This window comes from Pleurodeles waltl, chromosome 10, assembly GCF_031143425.1.
Source record: "Pleurodeles waltl isolate 20211129_DDA chromosome 10, aPleWal1.hap1.20221129, whole genome shotgun sequence".
In the NCBI taxonomy this organism is placed as follows: Eukaryota; Metazoa; Chordata; class Amphibia; order Caudata; family Salamandridae; genus Pleurodeles; species Pleurodeles waltl.
This window is the reverse complement of record NC_090449.1, coordinates 647,511,952-647,530,387: the sequence shown is the minus strand read 5'-3', so window position 1 is coordinate 647,530,387 and position 18,436 is coordinate 647,511,952. Positions and strand designations below refer to the sequence as shown.

The following is an 18,436-nucleotide window of genomic DNA, read 5'->3' as shown; positions in this document are numbered from 1 at the left end:
ATGGGGATAGCACAGCGAGTTGATAAGCACATATTCATCTTTTATACATCTTTAGGCTGACTCTGCTTTGGGGACCCACACAAGTGAGGTCTCATTTTACTTGGGAGACTGAGGGGAATGGTGGGGAGTAGGAATTTTGTGCTGGAGCGGTGATCGTACAAACGAAAGTCAGGAAAAATGCTTTTTTAAGCAAATTGTGAGGTTTGCAGAGGAGTGTGGGTAAGAAAACGTTGAGGGATCCACGCAAGCCACTCCTCCCTGGACTCCTTGGGGTGTCTAGTTTTAAAAAATATCTGGGTTTGGTAGGTGTCCCTAGATGAAGGCCGCACCCAGGACCAAAAACATAGGTGCCCCCCCCAAACACAGGTAGTTTTGTAATATATCATTTTGATGTGTCCACATACGTCTGTGATGTGCCAAACACTAAAATTGTGAAAAGAAACACACTTAGGTTATGTGAAAAAGACCCCTCACCCATCAACCAAGTTGGTGGCATGCTTCATCATCGGAGTCCCACCAGAGACTCCTAGCGTGTCACAAGTGTGCTGTGACGCCTGATTACAGCGGAGCAGGTTTTTTAATTTTACCACACATACTGAGGGTGAGTGATCGTTCAGTAGATCAAATTTTATTAACAAGAGATTTCACAAAAATGAAATGCACTGGGAATAACTGAAAGGCCAAGAAACTGAACCAATGACTCACAGCTCGTGAGCTGTAAAGCCACGGCAAAGCACCAACTGCTTCACAGTCCATTCACACACCTTTCATATATGACATGCACAAGACCATTCACGCCGCCAGCCACGGGCCCAGCACATTACAACACTAGCATCGACAGACAGCGCCAGTCAAGGCCCATCACTTTTAGACGCCCACATGCCTGATACAGCAGTCACACCAGCTGATGAGTGTGTGGACTGGCGTTTGGCTGGCACCCAGCCAAGCGCCACCCCTCACACACCGCCAGCCAATGGCCACCCATGCACACCGCCAGCCAAGCACCACCCCAAGCACACTGCTAGCAAAGCGCCACACCACCCATACTGCCAGCCAAGTGCCACCCCACGCACACTGCCAGCCAAGCACCACCCCACGCACACCACCAGCCAAGCGCCACCCCACGCACACCGCCAGCCAAGCGCCACCCCAAGCACACCACCAGCCAAGCACCACCCCAAGCACACCGCCAGCCAAGCCCCACCCCAAGCACACCGCCAGCCAAGTGCCACACCACCCATACCGCCAGCCAAGCGCCATCCCACGCACACCACCACCCAAGCGCTACCCCACGCACACCGCCATCACTTTTTTTGTTTGTTTATAAACAACAAAGAAACCACTAACTAATTATAAAATAAGTACAAAACTACAAACACAAAAGCTCTAACTAAATACAACCGTGAAACTTAACATATGAAAATATAAAACAGGCAGTTTACGCTCACAGTATTTCCCAAAAAAATTTCCTAGTGTGGTAACTTCTAAAGCAGCCGGGCACACACAGCCCAGGCTTTGAAGGGCATTCGGGGCAGTACATCCGGCTTTCCCTCCGGATTGCTATCCAGGCACATACTCTACATTTCTTTGTGGGCAAGTATTTTTTGGGAGTGGGAGGAATGTGATCTGGAAAGTGGCGATCTTTCAATTTAGCCACATCCTCCACCACTTCTACTCTAGGAACTGGTGCCCGTTCCACCACAATAAGGCCCTCTATCACTGACTCCTGAAATTTAACAAATGTCATCCTTGACTCAGGTGAACAATCCTTGAACACAATAAAAGCATTAAAAGTTGCCAAATTAAATAAATGTAGGGCCAACTTTTTATACCACACGTAAGACTTACGAAGAGCAGTGTAAGGTTCCAACCTCTGATCTACTCTATCAATACCACCCATGTGCCCATTGTAGTCCAAAATGCACGCAGGTTTGCACACTTCCACAACCTGACCCCAAACAGTCACATGGGAAGTACTCTCATCATGGATGGTAGATAGCATGTACACATCCCTCCTGTCTGAAAATTTCAGAGCTAGCAGCTCATTATTCCGCAAGGCACTGCACTGTCCCCTCTCAAGTTTTTTACAGACAAGCTCCCTTGGATAGCCTTTCCGGTTAGAACGGATTGTGCCACAAGCAACAGTGTCCACTCTAAACAACTCCTTGAACAACTGCACTCCAGTGTAGAAATTATCTATGTACAAATGGTGACCTTTGTTAAACAGTTGTCTACCAAGTTCCCACACAATTGTTTCACTAACTCCAAAAGTGGCCGGACAACCAGGAGGGTCAATACTGAAATCCCTACCAGTGTAGACCCGGAAATTATACTCATATCCTGTACTGCTTTCTGACAGCATATACAATTTAATCTCATACCGTGCCCTCTTACTAGGAATGTACTGCTTAAAAACTAAACGCCCCTTGAAAAGGACCAAAGACTCGTCCACACTTATCTCTTTGCCTGGAACATAGACCTCTGAAAAACAATCTACAAAATGATCAAGGACAGGCCTAATCTTAAAAAGACAGTCACAATCAGGGTGATCTCGTGGCAAGGCTAAAGCATTGTCTACAAAATGCAGCATACGAAGAAGAAGCAAATAGCGATTATGTGTCGTAGTTGCAGGAAATATAGACATTGCCATCAAGGGACTAGTAGACCAATAAGAAGCCAGTGACGGCTTCCTGATCAACCCCATCAAAAAAGTTAAACCTAAAAACTTTTTCATCTCTTCCAGATATGTGGGAACCCACTGAGTAGCTCTAGACTGAGACCTAAGTCTGGCAGCGTTGTCCCTCAAATATTGCTCTGCATACAAATTAGTCTGCTCCACAATCTCTTCCAAAAATACATCGTCCATAAACAAGTGAAAGAAATGGACAGGCAAAAAGTTTTCCGTATTGACTCTACACCCTGGGAGACCAGTAAATGGAGGTAACTGTGGCTGCTCCATGTTTGGGGCAATCCAGGTGTCAGGTATTCTAATGGGAAGCCCTTCAGCCCCAGGCTGCTGCACTCTTGGCACATCAATGTCCTCCTCTAAAACAGGCCCTTCATCTGCACTGAGAGTAGCTTCCTCATCAGAAGAATACTCTCGGACAGAAAACTCACACCCAGAATCTCTCACTTCCTCCTCTGCCTCAGATGCAGAGTCAGTCTAGTAATCATGGTCTGAAGACGACTCAAAGAGCATGCCAACAACCTGCTGAGCGGTCACTCTGCGGCTAGCTATGATCCTCACTAACAACAAATGGATTGCCAACAACAACTAGCACTAAAATAAGTAATAAACAAAGTGTAGTTTTATCACAAAGAGTTATGTACTAAAAAACTATACCACTCACTTGCCTTAAAAATCTACTCACCAGCAACTACTCTGCACAGACACAACAATCACCAATGATATCCCACTAAAAATAAAAAATAAAAAAGCAAATTAAACATATGACAACACAAATATCATTGTGCTCAAATGTAAGGACAATTTCACACACAATACTGCATTTAGTACACCTCCTCCAAACATATTATTCATGCATGTCAACAATACTTCTTTGGAGTAAATTGCTTTCACTTACCTAAAACATGCAACTATGCAAACCGCAGGACAACTACTGCCGAAACCGCAAGGATCCACAGCAAAGCAAGCAAAAGCTTTGAACTAGAACAAAAAGAAGAAATAAATTGTTATAATCACAAATACAAACACTTTGCCAGTTGACAAACACCCCACCACCAAGAACTTAGAAATTGTCCCTGGTGCCTAAGTGGCTTCTGCCCCACTAGGAGGCAGATGGGCCTAAAAACAAAATAGGCTGATCTGCCCCAAGTGGGGCAGAAATGGCCAACAGCTCTGTACCCTGTTTGGGGGGAGGGGCGGCACTTGCAAAAGGGGGCGAATAGGGGTGCCCCCAGCACAAAAAAAACAAAGGGAACCAAAAAAATTAAATCTCTGACATCTTGGTGCCTTCTGATCTGCCTCTAAGGTGGGCAGAAATGGCCATCACTAACGAGCCAGGGACCCTTGCCAAAGGTGCCGCCCCCACACAAAACACACACAGGATCCCTGGGGCCTAAGTGGATTCTGCCCCCCCTTGGGGGCAGATGGGTGTAAAAAATATTGGTCAATCTGCCCCCAAGGGGGGCAGAAATGGCCAACAGCTGTGTCCCCTTTAGGGGGCGACCCTTGCCAAAGGGGGCAAAAGTGGGCACCCTCAGCACCAAACAAAAAAAAGGGGAACAAACAAAAAAATCCCTGACGTATCGGTGGTTTCTGCCCTCCTTGGGGGCAGATGGGCCTACAAAAATAGGCCCATCCCCCGGGCAGAGATGGGCAATATGAAATTTCCTTGCCCAAAGGGTGCCCCCAAACACACAAAACACACACACACACCACACAATCCCTGGCGCCTAGTGGGTTTCGACCCCCCGGGGGCCAGATCGGCAAAAAACATGGCCGATCTAGCCCCGGGGGGGGGGGCGAAACATATAAAAAATTATTGCTGCCCAAAAACAAAGAAAATAAATTCCCTGGTGTCTAGTGGTTTTCGGACCCCCCCTGGGGGCAGATCGGCCAAAAAATTGGCCGATCTGCCCCAGGGGGGCGAAATAGGATTTTAAAAAATTGCCCCCAATGGGAGCGACCACTGCCCAAGGGGTCGTTCCCAAAAAACATAACATAAAAATTCCCTGGTGTCTAGTGGTTTTTGGCCCCCCCTGGGAGCAGATTGGCTGAAAAATCAGCCGATCTGCCCCCAGGAGGCCGAAATAGGAAAAAAATAGCCTCCAATGGGAGCGACCCTTGCCCAAGGGGTCGATCCCCCCAAAAAATGACCAAAATTATTTCCCTGGTGTCTAGTGGTTTTCGGACCCCCCCCCGCCCCCTGGGGGCAGATCGGCTGAAAAATCGGCCAATCTGCCCCGGGGGATGGGGGCCGAAATAGGATAAAAAATTAATTGCCCCCAATGGGAGCGACCCTTGCCCAATGGGTCGCTCCCAAAAAACATAACATAAAAATTCCCTGGTGTCTAGTGGTTTTCGCACCCCCCCCCCCCCAGGGGGCTGATCGGCCAAAAAATCGACAGATCTGCCCCCGGGGGTGGCGAAATATGAAAAAAAATGGCCCCCAATGGGAGCGACCCTTGACCAAGGGGTCATTCACAAAAAAAAATGACCAAAATTATTTCCCTGGTGTCTAGTGGTTTTTGTGAGCGCGCTGACGTCATCAGATTGCCGAGGAGGGGGGCTCGGGGTTGGAATGGATTCTTCTTCCATCCACGACCAGGGGGTGTGGGTGGGGGGCAGACGGGGCAGCGCTAGCGCTCCCCCGTGGGCCGGGTGCAGGACGAGGTGATCTCGTCCAAGGCACCCGGGAACCGGTGCCTTGGACGAGATCACCTCGTCCAAGGCACCGTACCAGTTAAGAGCTATGGGTGCATTGCAGCTCCTCTTAATGACCTCACCAGCAAGAAGATGCCTAAAAAGGCATTGTGGACAGCCAGCTGTCAAAAGGCTTTTGATGAGCTAAACCAGGCCATGTGCTCTGCACCTGTCCTAAAAAGCCCTTGTCACTCCAAGAAATTCATAGTCCAAACTGATGCTTCTGAGTTAGGGGTAGGGGCAGTTCTATCACAGCTTAACACTGAGGGCCAGGATCAACCTGTTGCTTTTATCAGCAGGAGGTTGACCCCTAGAGAAAAGTGTTGGTTTGTCATGGAGATGGAGGCCTTTGCTGTGGCCTGGGCCCTGAAAAACGTGAGACCACACCTGTTTCGTACTCACTTTATTGTACAGACAGACCACAAACCTCTATCATGGCTTAAACAGATGAAAGGTGAAAACCCTAAATTGTTGAGGTGCTCCATCCCCCTACAGGAAATGGACTATACGGTGGAACATAGACCTGGGAGTACCCAGTCCAATGCAGATGGACTCTCCAGATATTGCCACTTAGACAATGAAGACACATCCGGGCAAGGTTAGCCTTATTGTCCCTCGTTTGGGGAGGGGGGTTGTGTAGGAAAGTACCATCTCCGCCTGGCATGTTACCCCCATTTTTCACATGTATGTAAGTTTGTTTTTGCCAGTCTCACTGGGATTCTGCTAGCCAGGACCTCAGTGCTCATAGTTTGTGGTCTGAATGTGTGTATCTGTGTAGTGACTAACTGTGTCACTGAGGCTCTGCTAATCAAAACCTCAGTGCCTTTAAAATTGTCACTATAGGCTAGTGACCATTTTCACCAATTCTAATTGGCACACTGGAACACCCTTATAATTCCCTAGTATATGGTACCTAAGTACCCAGGGTACTGGGGTTGCAGGAGAACCCTATAGGCTGCAGCATTTCTTTTGCCACCCATAGGGAGCTCAGACAATTCTTGCACAGGGCTACCACTGCAGCCTGAGTGAAATAATGTCCACGTTATTTCACAGCCATTTTACATTGCACTTAAGTAACTTATTAGTCACCTACATGTCTAACCCTCACTTGGTGAAGGTTAGGTGCAAAGTTACTAAGTGTGATGGCACCCTGGCACTAGCCAAGGTGCCCCCACATAGTTCAGGGTGATTTTCCCGGGCTTTGTGAGTGCGGGGACACCATTACACGTGTGCACTACATATAGGTCAATACCTATATGTAGCTTAACAATGGTAACTCCGAATATGGCCATGTAACATGTCTAATGGAATTGTCCCCCCACGCCAAATCTGGTATTGGGGTGCCAATCCCATGCATCCCCAGAGCTCCACCATGGACCCCGGATACTGCCAAAACAGCTCTCTGGGGTTTTCTCTGCAGCTACCACTGCTGCCAAACCACAGACAGGGTTCTGCCCTCCTAGGGTCTGGGCAGCCCAGTCCCAGGAAAGCAGAACAAAGGATTTCCTCAGAGAGAGGGTGTTACACCCTCTCCCTTTGGAAATAGGTGTTAAGGGCTGGGGAGGAGTAGCTTCTCCCAGCCTCTGGAAATGCTTTGAAGGGTACAGATGGTGCCATCCTTGCATAAGCCAGTCTGCACTGGTTCAAGGAACCCCTAGCCCCTGATCTGGCACGAAATTGGACAAAGGAAATGGGAGTGACCACTCCCCTGTCCATCACCACCCCAGGGGTGGTGCCCAGAGCTCCCCCAGTGTGTCACAGACCTCTGCCATCTTGAATCCAGAGGTGTGAGGGCACAATGGAGGCCTAATCCTGCCGGCTTTCTCGACCGTTTCCTGGTGGTGCATGCTCTGTGGGCTGTCTGCCTTCACCCTGCACTGGAAGCCAAGAAGAAATCTCCCGTGGGTTGACAGATTCTTCCCCCTGCTCCAGCAGGCACCAAACTTCAGCGTCAAAGGTACTCTGGGACCCCTCTCATCCTGACGAGCGTGGCCCCTGGAACACAGGTGGTGGACCCAAGTGACCCAAACTGTCCAGTGGTTCAACTTTCCAAATTTGGAAGAGGTAAGTCCTTGCTTCCCCTCTCCAGACAGTAATCCTGTGTACTGTGTGAACTGCAGCTGCTGAGGGCTTCTGTGAAATTTTCCAAGGAATCCTTTGTGCACAACCTAGCCCATGTCCCCAGCACTCCTTCCTGCATTGCTCAACTCGCTGAGTTGACCACCGGCTTCATGGGACCCTTTTTTGTAGTGTTGAGACGACCGCCGTGGTCAGTTTTCTTGAACCCATGTTCAAGTACTTCTGTGGGTGTTGCCTTCTTGTGCATGGGCTCTCTGTGTTGCTGAGGGTCCCCTCTGTCTCCTCTTCCAAGTGGCGATCTCCTGGTCCTTCCTGGGCCCGGGCAGCACCCTTTTTATTCAACCGTCACCTTTGCAGCTAGCAAGGCTTGTTTGCAGTCTTTCTCCAAAGAAACAACTCTGCTGCCTCCAGCGCTTGTGGGACATCCTCTGTGGAAAGGAGAAGTTCCTCGCATCTTCTGTTGTTGCAGAATCTTCAGCTTCTTCCACCTGAAGGCAGCCATTTTGCACCTTCATCCGGGGTTTAGTGGGCTCCTGCCCACCCTGGACACTTTCGTGACTCTTGGACTTGGTCCCCTTCCTTTATACATCCTCAGGTCCAGGAATCCATCTTCAGTGCTTTGCAGTCTGTTGTGGTCTTTGCAGAATCTCCTATCACGACTTTAGTGTGTTTCTGAGGAAGTAGGGTCACTTTACTCCTACTTTTCAGGGTCTTTGGGAGGCGTATCTTGGACACCCTTAGTGTTTTCTTACACTCCCAGTGACCCTCTACACACTACACTAGACCGGGGGTCCCTAAGTGGTTCGAATTCCACTTTCTTAGTATATGGTTTGTGTTGCCCCTAGGCCTATTGCATCCTATTGCATTCTACAGTGTTTGCACTACTTTCTAACTGTTTACTCACCTGATTTTGGTTTGTGTGTATATTTTGTGTATTTTACTTACCTCCTAAGGGAGTATATCCTCTGAGATATTTTTGGTACATTGTCACTAAAATAAAGTACCTTTATTTTTAGTAACTCTGAGTATTGTGATTCTTATGAGATAGTGCTATATGATATAAGTGATATAGTAGGAGCTTTGCATGTCTCCTAGTTTCAGCCTAAGCTGCTCTGCTATAGCTATTTCTATCATCCTAAGCTGCTAGAACACTACTAATCTACTAATAAGGTATAACTTGACCTGGCACAAGGTGTAAGTACCCTCAGGTATCCACTATAAGCCAGGCCAGCCTCCTACAGGGGCGTGTTGTTTCTTCTCTCCGCAGGAGTGTGATACGTCGATCCGGTCAGCACTCTCGGGTCCGGGCAGGCTTTGCGTTGTTTTTACACACCCAGCAGTACTTGCGTCAGAAATCCAGCCGCACAATGATTCGAAAACCATGCAGCGCGGGTTGCGATCTCACCAGCCTCAGTCAGCAATGCTGTGCGTCGTTTCTCCAGCCCTGGGCGTCGATCTTTGGGTCATGTTGCAGGCAAGCGTCGATTTTCAGCCGCGAAACTGGCAGCGTTTCAAATTTTCAGCCGCAGATCAGAGTTGCGTCGATCTTTTCGCCGCAATGCATTCTGCTTATGGATTTCTTCCTCTTAGGCTGCCAGCTTCTCCTTTCAGGGTTCCAGGAACTGGATGGACACCACTTGGCAGGGTAGGAGTCTCTCCAGAGATTCCAGGTGATGGCAGAGAGAAGTCTTTGCTGTTCCTGAGACGTCAAGCTCTAAATCAAGCCCTTGGAGATCTTCACAAGATGGAAGGCACACAACATCCAGTCTTTCCCCTCTTACTCAGGCAGAAGCAGCAACTGCAGGATAGCTCCACAAGGCAGAGTCACAGGCAGGGCAGCTCTTCTTCCTCAACTCGTCAGCTCTTCTGCAGGCAGAGGTTCCTCTTGGTTTCCAGAAGTGTTCAAAAATCTTTGGTTTTGGTGCCCTTCTTATACCCAATTTCTCCTTTGAATTAGGCCTTCTCACGAGGGGGTTGGAGACTGCATTGTTTTAGGGCAGGCACAGCCGTTTCAGGTGTGAGTGACCACTTCTCTCCTTCCTCCTAGCACAGATGGCTCATCAGGAAATGCAGACTACATCCCAGCTCCCTTTGTGTCACTGTCTAGAGTGAGGTGCAACCAGTCCAACTGTCAAACTGACCCAGGCAGGGAATACACAACCAGGCAGAGTCACAGAAATGGCATAAGCAAGAAAATGCTCACTTTCTAAAAGTGGCATTTTCAAACACAAAATCTTAAATCAACTTTACTAAAAGATGTATTTTTAAATTGTGAGTTCAGAGACCCCAAACTCCACATGTCCATCTGCTCCCAAAGGGAATCTACACTTTAATCAGATTTAAAGGTAGCCCCCCATGTTAACCTTTGAGAGGGACAGGCCTTGCAACAGTGAAAAACAAATTTAGCAATATTTCACTTTCGGGACATATAAACCACATTACTATGGGGGTTATTCTAACTTTGGAGGAGTGTTAATCCATCCCAAAAGTGACGGTAAAGTGACGGATATACCACCAGCCGTATTACGAGTTCCATAGGATATAATGGACTCGTAATACGGCTGGTGGTAAATCCGTCACTTTCCGTCACTTTTGGGACGGATTAACACCTCCTCCAAAGTTAGAATAACCCCCTATATGTCCTATCTTAACAACACACTGCACCCTGCCCTTGGGGCTACCTCTGGCCTACCTTAGGGGTACCTTACATATCAGAAAAGGAAAGGTTTAGACCTGGCAAGTGGGTACAGTTACCAAGTCAAATTTACAGTTAAAACTGCACACACAGACACTGCAGTGGCAGGTCTGAGACATGATTACAGAGCTACTTATGTGGGTGGCACAACCAGTGCTGCAGGCCCACTAACAGCATTTGATTTACAGGCCCTGGGCATCTCTAGTGCACTGTACTAGGGACTTACTAATAAATCAAATATGCCAATCATAGATAAGCCAATTACATACACATTTTGTAAAGGAGCACTTGCATTTTAGCACTGGTTAGCAGTGGTAAAGTGCCCAGCGTAACAAAAACAGCAAAATCAGAGTCCACCACACATCAACAACCTGGGAAACAGAGGCAAAAAGTTAAGGGACACCACTCAAAGAATGAAAAGTCTAACAATAGGATAGTGCAGACAATAGGAAATGCTAGAGAATGCAATGGGAGAAAATAGGTCCAGGGGCAGCACAAACCAATACAAAGAAAGTGGAATGTGAATCACAAATTCCCCCCTAGACAAGTGTAGTGTGTAGAGAATCAGTGTGAGGGTAAGAATACAGTAAAGGTTTAGTAAATTACCCCACCCCAGAGCCCAGGAAAGTAGGAGTAAAGTACTACAAGTTTCCTTAGGACACACTACAAGTCGTGATTAGAGTTATTGCAAGAACCAGCAAGACTGTAACCAACAAATGGTGGATTCCTGGACCTGAAGACCTGCAAAGGAAGGAGACCAAGTCCATAAGTCGGAAGAAGTTCCAAGACGGACAGGAGCCCCTACCAACCCAGAAGAGAGTGCAAAAAAAGAGTCCCTGGTTGGACGAAGACTACAGAAATGCACCCAAGGAAGATGTCAGCGGGTTCCTGCATGATGCAATGGATGTCCCATGAAGAGATGTTGGATGCTGGCAAGTTTTGGTGCTGGATTCGTCCAACAAGCCTTGGTTCCGGCAAAGTGGCGTTTTGCTTCACAGCGGTGCTGTCTTCACCCAGGAGGGATCTGGGGGCCTCAACTCTGTGTGAGGAGGAAGAAGGGGCTCTCAGCACTTCGGAGAGCCCTCAGAAGACCAGACAGCAACCACGGGTGAACCAGGACACAGGGACAAAGGAGGTGCAAAATGCAGTTGGTGCAGCACTACAAAGGAAGGTCCCATGCTGCCGGAGGTCAACTCAGCAAGTTGAGCATCACAGGATAGAGTGCTGGGGACCTGAGCCAGGATGTGCACAAATGAATTTTGCAAATAGTGCACAGAGGCCTCAGGAGGTGAAGAAGATGCGGTGCATAGGGGTACTGTCATACTCGGGTAAGGCAAGGTCTTACCTTCTCCAAATTGGGACAGCAGGACCTCAGGACAGTCGGTGTCGAAGAGGTCCACCACCTGTGTTCCAAGGAGCATGCTTGTCGCCAGGAAAGGAGTCCAAGAGAACTGGTCGTCAACTTAGAAGGTGCCTGCTTGAGCAGGGAAATGACTTTGGCACTCCACAGGAGATTTATTTGGTCCTTCTGGTGGAGGATGAAGACAGGGAGTCCCCAGAGAGTGCACACCATGGAAACTGTTGCAGTTGCTGGCTGGAGCTGAAGTTGCAGAGGAAAAGTAGCCCTTCTGGATACTTTGTTGCTGTTACAGCTGTTCCTAGAGCAGTCTGTGGTCGATCCGAGGTCAGAGGATGAAGTAGTAGTTGCAGAGGATTCCTGCTGGAAACTTGCAAGAAGAATCTGAAGAGAAACCCACAGGAGAGACCCTAAATAGCCCTGAGAGGGGGATTGGCTACCTTATCAGGTATGGACCCATCGGGAGGGGTCTCTGACATCACCTGCTGGCACTGGCCACTCAGAGGCCTCCAGAGTCTCCCCACACCTTGGAAAACAAGATGGCTAAAGTCTGGGACACACTGGAGGAGCGCTGGGCACCACCCAAGGGGTGGTGATGGACAGGGGAGCGGTCACTCCCCTTTCCTTTGTCCAGTTTTGCGCCAGAGCAGGGACTCGGGCTCCCTGAACTGGTGTAGACTTGCTTATGCAAGGAGGGCACCATCTGTGCCATTCAAAGCATTTCTAGAGGATGGGGGAGGCTACCCCTCCCCAGCCTGCAACACCTATTTCCATAGGGAGACGGTGTAACACCCTGCTCCCATAGGAAATGCTTTGTTCTGCCTTCCTGGGACTTAGCTGCTCAGAGCCCAGGAGGGCAGAACCATGTCTGTGACGTGGCAGCAGCTGTAGCTACATTGCAAGCCTCAGAGAGCTGGTTTGGCAGTACTGGGGGTCCACGGAGGAGCCCTGAGGATGCATGGAATTGGCTCCTCAATACCAGATTTCGAATGGGGGGACAATTCCATGGTCTTGGACACCTTACATGGTCATATTCAGAGTTACCATTATGAAGCTACATATAAGTATTGACCTATATGTAGTGCACACGTGTAAGGACCTCCCCATACTCATAAAGTCCCGGGAATTGGCCCTGAACTATGTGAGTCACCTTTGCTAGTGCAAGGGTGCCCTCACACTTAGTAACTTTGCACCTAACCTCCAGTAAATGAAGGTTAGACATGTAGGTGACTTATAAGTTACTTAGGTGCAGTGAAAATGGATGTGAAATAGTGTGTGCCCTATTTCACGCATGCTGCACTGGCAGTGTTGTGGAAGGGCTTGTCTGAGCATCTTATGGGTGGCAAAAGAAATGCTGCAGCCCATACGGATCTCCTGGAACCCCAATGCCCTGGGTACCTAGGTACCATATACAAGGGACTTAAAAGGGGAGTCCAGGTTGCCAATTGAAATTGGTAAATTAAGTCACTAGCCTATAGTGACAAATTTAAAAGCAGAGAGAGCATAAGCACTGAGGTTTTGGTTAGTAGAGCCTTAGTGACACAGTCAAGAATTACTGACAACACACACCTTAGGCCACAAACTATGAGCACTGGGGTCCTGACAAGCAGGATCCCAGTAAGACAGGCAAAATGCACTGACAAATAGGGCTTTCACTATAAGCACTGGGGTCCTGGCTAGCAGGATCCCAGTGACACAGTAAAAACACACTGACATACACTCACAAATAGGCCAAAACTGGGGGTAACCATGCTAGAACAAGGCTACTTTCTCACACTAGGGCCAACCTTTGGGGTAACTAAGTTTAATAAAGGGGAATTTAGGCCTTGGCAAGGAGTTTGAAATGCCAAGTCAAGGTGGCAGTAAACTGCTCACACAGGTCCTGCGGGACAGGCCTAAGACAAGTTTGAAATGCTACGTTGTGAGTGGTGCAATTAGCGCTGCAGATCCACTAGTAGTATTTAATTTACAGGCCTTGGGTATATGGTATACCACTTTACAAGGGACTTACATGGAAATCAAATTTACCAAACAGGTGTAAACCAATCATTCCATGTTTATCGGAGAGGGCACCTGCACTGTAACACTGGTCAGCAGTGGTAAAGTGTCAAGAGTCCTAAAGCCAACAAAAAGAAGGTCAGAAAACCAGGAAGAGGAAGGTAGCAACCCCTCAGAGAGGGCCATTTCCAACACTCCTTCATTTTCCATTGGGTCTCGGGTGCTCCTGAAGCGCCTGTCGTCTCCATCTCTTGTATTACAGGTCCCTCGCCACTCCTGTCCTCAAGAGTTCTCACCTCAGTTGCAGCAGTCACCAATTCCTTTTTATCTTCAGCCACTGTAATTGTAGCTTTTTAGGGTCAAGCCTGCGTTGCATGCGCTCGCGCATGCGTATCGCAGCGAGACGCTTTAGTTATTAGAAAAGGGCTCGGAGCCCTGTTGACGTCATGTCAGTGTGCTTCATTGGTTCGTGGGCTTGCCTAGTAAAATCTGCTTGCTTTCATTAGTGGAAGGCATGCACACGTCATGACTTTTCCGGTGGTTAGCCCTCTTCGAGCGCAGCGACCAAGTACAGAAAACATGCGAGGCTCGCTGTTTTCTGTCGGATCGTGGACTACATTTTCTCTATTTTCCTAGCGCGATTTCGCTTGGCAGAAGTCGAGCGCTTTACACAGTTAATTTCACTTTTTCAGGCTACGTACACAAAAGCACTTTTGCCGAGAGATGAAAAGTCGGGTTAGGAGTTTACAACGCGATCAGCTCTAACATGAGCAAACGCGAGACCTGTTGCATTGCAAATGCTTGTTTACTGTTGCCTTTCTTTTCTTGGTGCAAGCAGTGTTACCATTGGCACCGCACCTTTACTTCTCATGACCTCCCCCGAGGCTAGGAAACAACCGCCATAGCTGCCGTGACCCCACCTGATGCTGCTCACATTGGGTAGACTATCCCAATGTAGGCCTGGTCTAGCACATCAGGCCTGATCAGGTCATCTCCCCGCACCGCGTGCAGAGAGGCTCGCGGACAACCTTGTTCTCCTACATAAGTCTGCCATTTGCTCACCACAAACTTATTCAAATGGGCCTGCCTGAAGCATAAACATTAACTCTCCTAACATGCCTAAAGGTTAAGGAGTCGTCCAAAGAGGCAGCCCCTCACCTCACTTGCCTATAAAACCTCCTCTTAAAGCTCACCCCTAACCCTAACGATCTATTTTTCCGGCCTGCTCCACTTTATGAAGCAGCCCGGGGGAGACCGGCTTTACCTGCTGCTCCCCCGGGCCCCTTCAATAATTAGCAGATGTATTTGATACCTTGAAACTCGCAATTCCGATCCATACATAAACAGGGGTTAAGCATGAGTTGGAATTTAACAAGCAACTTGTAACGAGGGCTTTAGTCTGGGCTGGACAGGCAGGCACAAGGCAGCACCACACAGGGCTGAAGCAGCTCTCATGACCATGACGATGCTGGGGCACACGCTTACCGAACTGCCCGACTAGTATCCTCCACAAAGGAATCATATACTCCACCCTTTCCCCCATCATCACAGGGTGGGTTTGGCTAGGTGATGGCTGAGGACTCCTCCCTACTTTTAGTCAATATGGCAATGGGTGGACTATTTAGGAAGCCTCCCTGAGTGAATGGCAGGCTGCCTAGGCCACTGCAAGGCGAGTGCCCACAGCACCCAAAGCGGTCTTTATCAAGGACACTGCTGTTGCGCACAATGTGTTGCGTCTCTCAGGCTGCTTGCCTGGCCTTCATGGTAGACTCATGCAGAGTTACATTTGCCTTCAGATATTCACATCACTTGTCTTACCTGATGAATTACTCCGTTTGCTATTATGTGTATGTGTGAAACATATTGCACAGCGTGCAATGAACTTTTGTGGACATCGCTTTGACGCCCTTCAGGCCGAGGTTCTGGCATGAAGTCTATTAAACTACAAACCGAAGTAAATTATATAAATTATGTACGAGTGTAACTATTGCACTTTTTTTGTAGTTTATATTTTATAACGGGAACTCGGCCCAAGGGCATTGGGACGGTCTACTTGACCAACTATTACATTACACAAGCTCATATTCATGTTTTTAGGCATGGTGAGATTAAGTAATGTGCACAGAATTACTGAATGCTGAGCCGATGCTGGGACTCGAATTTGACTCCTTAGATCAAAAGTTGGCAGCCCTGGCTACCGTTACCATGTCACACCCACTCTGTCGAAATATTGTCACACCGATTGCAAATGTCATAATTTTCACGAGTGACATTGTGGACCTTATAGGTAGGTAGATTTTCTCAGTTCTCGTGCGAAATGTCATTAAAACAGATGCTCATAGTTTCCTCCATACCCTGTTTGTAGAATACTTGTTCAGATCATAATGAGGGCCTCATTAACAAGGCCCTAGCAACATACTGGGCCACTGGACCATCCTTTTTTTGATGCTCTGGTGGACAAGTGTGACAGCACATATTTACAAGGTCATGCAAAGTCACCTTGTGTGGCTTTTCATGGCCTTGTAAATATGGACTCCTTTCTCGCATAACACTGTGTGAAAGGGGCATTTCATGGATCTTGCTTTTGGTGTTCCCATGCAGCACCCATGGAACCCGAAGGAATGTGGCACATTCCCAGATTTACAAATCAGGGGGTATATTTACAAGGAACTAGTGCATCGGCTCCGATGCGCCAGTTCCTTTTGTCGTCCTGCGCTCCCTTGACGTGCTGTATTTACAATACAGCACTCCAAGGCACATGTTAGGACAATAGAGTCATTGTGCACTGTGTTGGACAAGTGCCAAAAATGTTGAGGCTAGTCAGGCAAAGCTCAGGGAGGCCCATAGAAAATAGCCTAGTGTCACTTTAACGCCTGCCCTAGGCAGGCGTAAATAACAATTATGCTAGGATAGCATAGTGAAATCTTGTAAATTTCCCTGCGCCACTTTTTTGGGCTCCCTTGCATACATAATACCTGGAGCAGTTATACTTTGGTGCAAGGGTTTATATAGTGGAGCAATGCTAGCTAGCATTGAGCCACTTTGTAAACATGGTGCTGGGTGAGGGCCTGCTTAGCGCTGACTTAGAGTAAAAAAAAATGGCACTACAACAGCGCTTAGGGGTGCAAGGGGCTTGTAAATATGCCCCTGGGAATGTGTCAGATTCCTATGCCACCTCAGGGGTGGCGTAAGAGTGAAGCAATGATGAGAAATATCTTTATCTTTGCATTCTGCAGCACACATAGAAAGAAGAAAACACCTCTTGTGTCCCTTCCTGCATGAAAACAATCATCCCTACAATGCAGGCACCCTAGCACCATGCTGCAAGGGTGCCTGCGTTGGCACATGGCAGCAATTTGAGAAATGCACTGCCTCATGTAGATATGGCACATTTATGCCCTTTCTTGGTGGCCGCGGGCCTTATAAATGAGGCTCAAGTGCCTTAACTTTTACCCTGGATTGCTCAACTCAGAACACCAGGCAACATCGCCATCTGCTGGATGTCAGTGATATACCAGATTTGTTAGACCGTCTGGCAGAAAACCTTTCTATTTTACATTACCTCCATTCAATGTAACCACATCTTCACTGCTAAAGTGCTATTATTTTCAAAAACTGCTTTTAGACAGATTCTGACTTTCTTCTCATATTACCTTTAACTGGGGCTAGTTCCACATGCCTGGTCGCTGCGTTTTCAAAATGCCATACATGCTATAGATGCGCCTCCTTTAAATGTATTTTCAAAGTTGTACATTTTATGCTTTGTTTTTGTATGTTGCCAAGGAAAAGCGTTGGATTATAAGCAATCCACTGGGCAAAAACAAATATGCACAAGTTAGCAGTGAATGGTTGCATGTATGCTCGTCGATGACTCAGGAAAGAGTGAGTCCTTATGCCTTATCCTCCTCCTCTGCTCTCGTCAGCAGATCAATCGCTCTGCGCCAACAACCTAGGAGTTATGTTTTGAGTGCCGACATGCTTTTCAGTATTTTCCACACACACTGTAAGGAGCAGTGGGGTATCAAGGGTGTCACGGACCATAATGCAAACAAGAAAAAGCACCGCGACCCCGCTTGACAGTAAAACAAAACCATAATTGCACTGAAATGGGTCCCTTAAGACGCCTGATCCCTGGTGCCACTGCACCTGCAGCACCATTGATTGCTACACCTTTTGCACAGAGTTCATTGTGGCTTCGTGCAAAAACAAAACATAGTAAGCCATAAATATTGCTAATAGTGTCCGTAAAAGGACTGTGTCACGGTTAATTTAAAATAGCAATGTTATCACACAGCCACAAACAGACACACACGGGTAACAATGGTGGATGCCTACCTGCTTCTGCGTTCCCACCATCTCCCTTAAAGGACGGGAAAAGGCGCTGTTCTCAGTGATGAAGCCACTGCTGGCTCTGCCATGAGAAAGGCTGTTCCTGCATCTGTGATGCTGGATGAAATGGCGTTGGCCCTACGTCCCAGTTAAGGCAGACAAGCTTTCTTTCTTTTTTAGGTCTTGCGTTGGGCAAGACTTTTTAAATTTACTAAATTCATACGAAAAACATAGTTTTAGGGGCTTTCAGCCAACGCGCTCCAAAAAATTGTTCCGTTATTCTGAAATCGAAATGCCTCTTCCCCCATCCCCCCGCCCGCCACCACACAGAGCATACAGCACGGAGCAGTGTCAGCTCAATTCATCTACTGGTTACATTAACCATAAGTGATATAATTTCTTTCTTTCAGAAAGAGCTCATCCACACTCAACATAGTTCCCTTCAGTGCCAGGCATTACTATGCCAATTAGTGCTTTTTGAGAACAAAAATATTTGTACTTTTAGACATTTTGGCCCATATGTATACTTTTTTGCGCCGCATTTGCGTCGCTTTTTGATGCAAAATCGGTGCAAACTTACAAAATACAATTG

General features: G+C 47.8%; 1 long non-coding RNA gene across 1 annotated transcript in view; it reads right to left on the bottom strand.

The window, feature by feature from the left end:
- Positions 1-18,097, bottom strand: part of LOC138260801 (uncharacterized) — a 108,655-nt gene extending 90,558 nt beyond the window's left edge. The window contains exons 1-2 of the long non-coding RNA XR_011198998.1: positions 17,851-18,097; positions 3,585-3,667 (exon numbers count right to left, since the gene is read on the bottom strand). This is a non-coding gene — a long non-coding RNA (uncharacterized lncRNA). The remainder of the gene's footprint in view (positions 1-3,584; positions 3,668-17,850) is intronic.
- Positions 18,098-18,436: the final 339 nt, after the last annotated feature.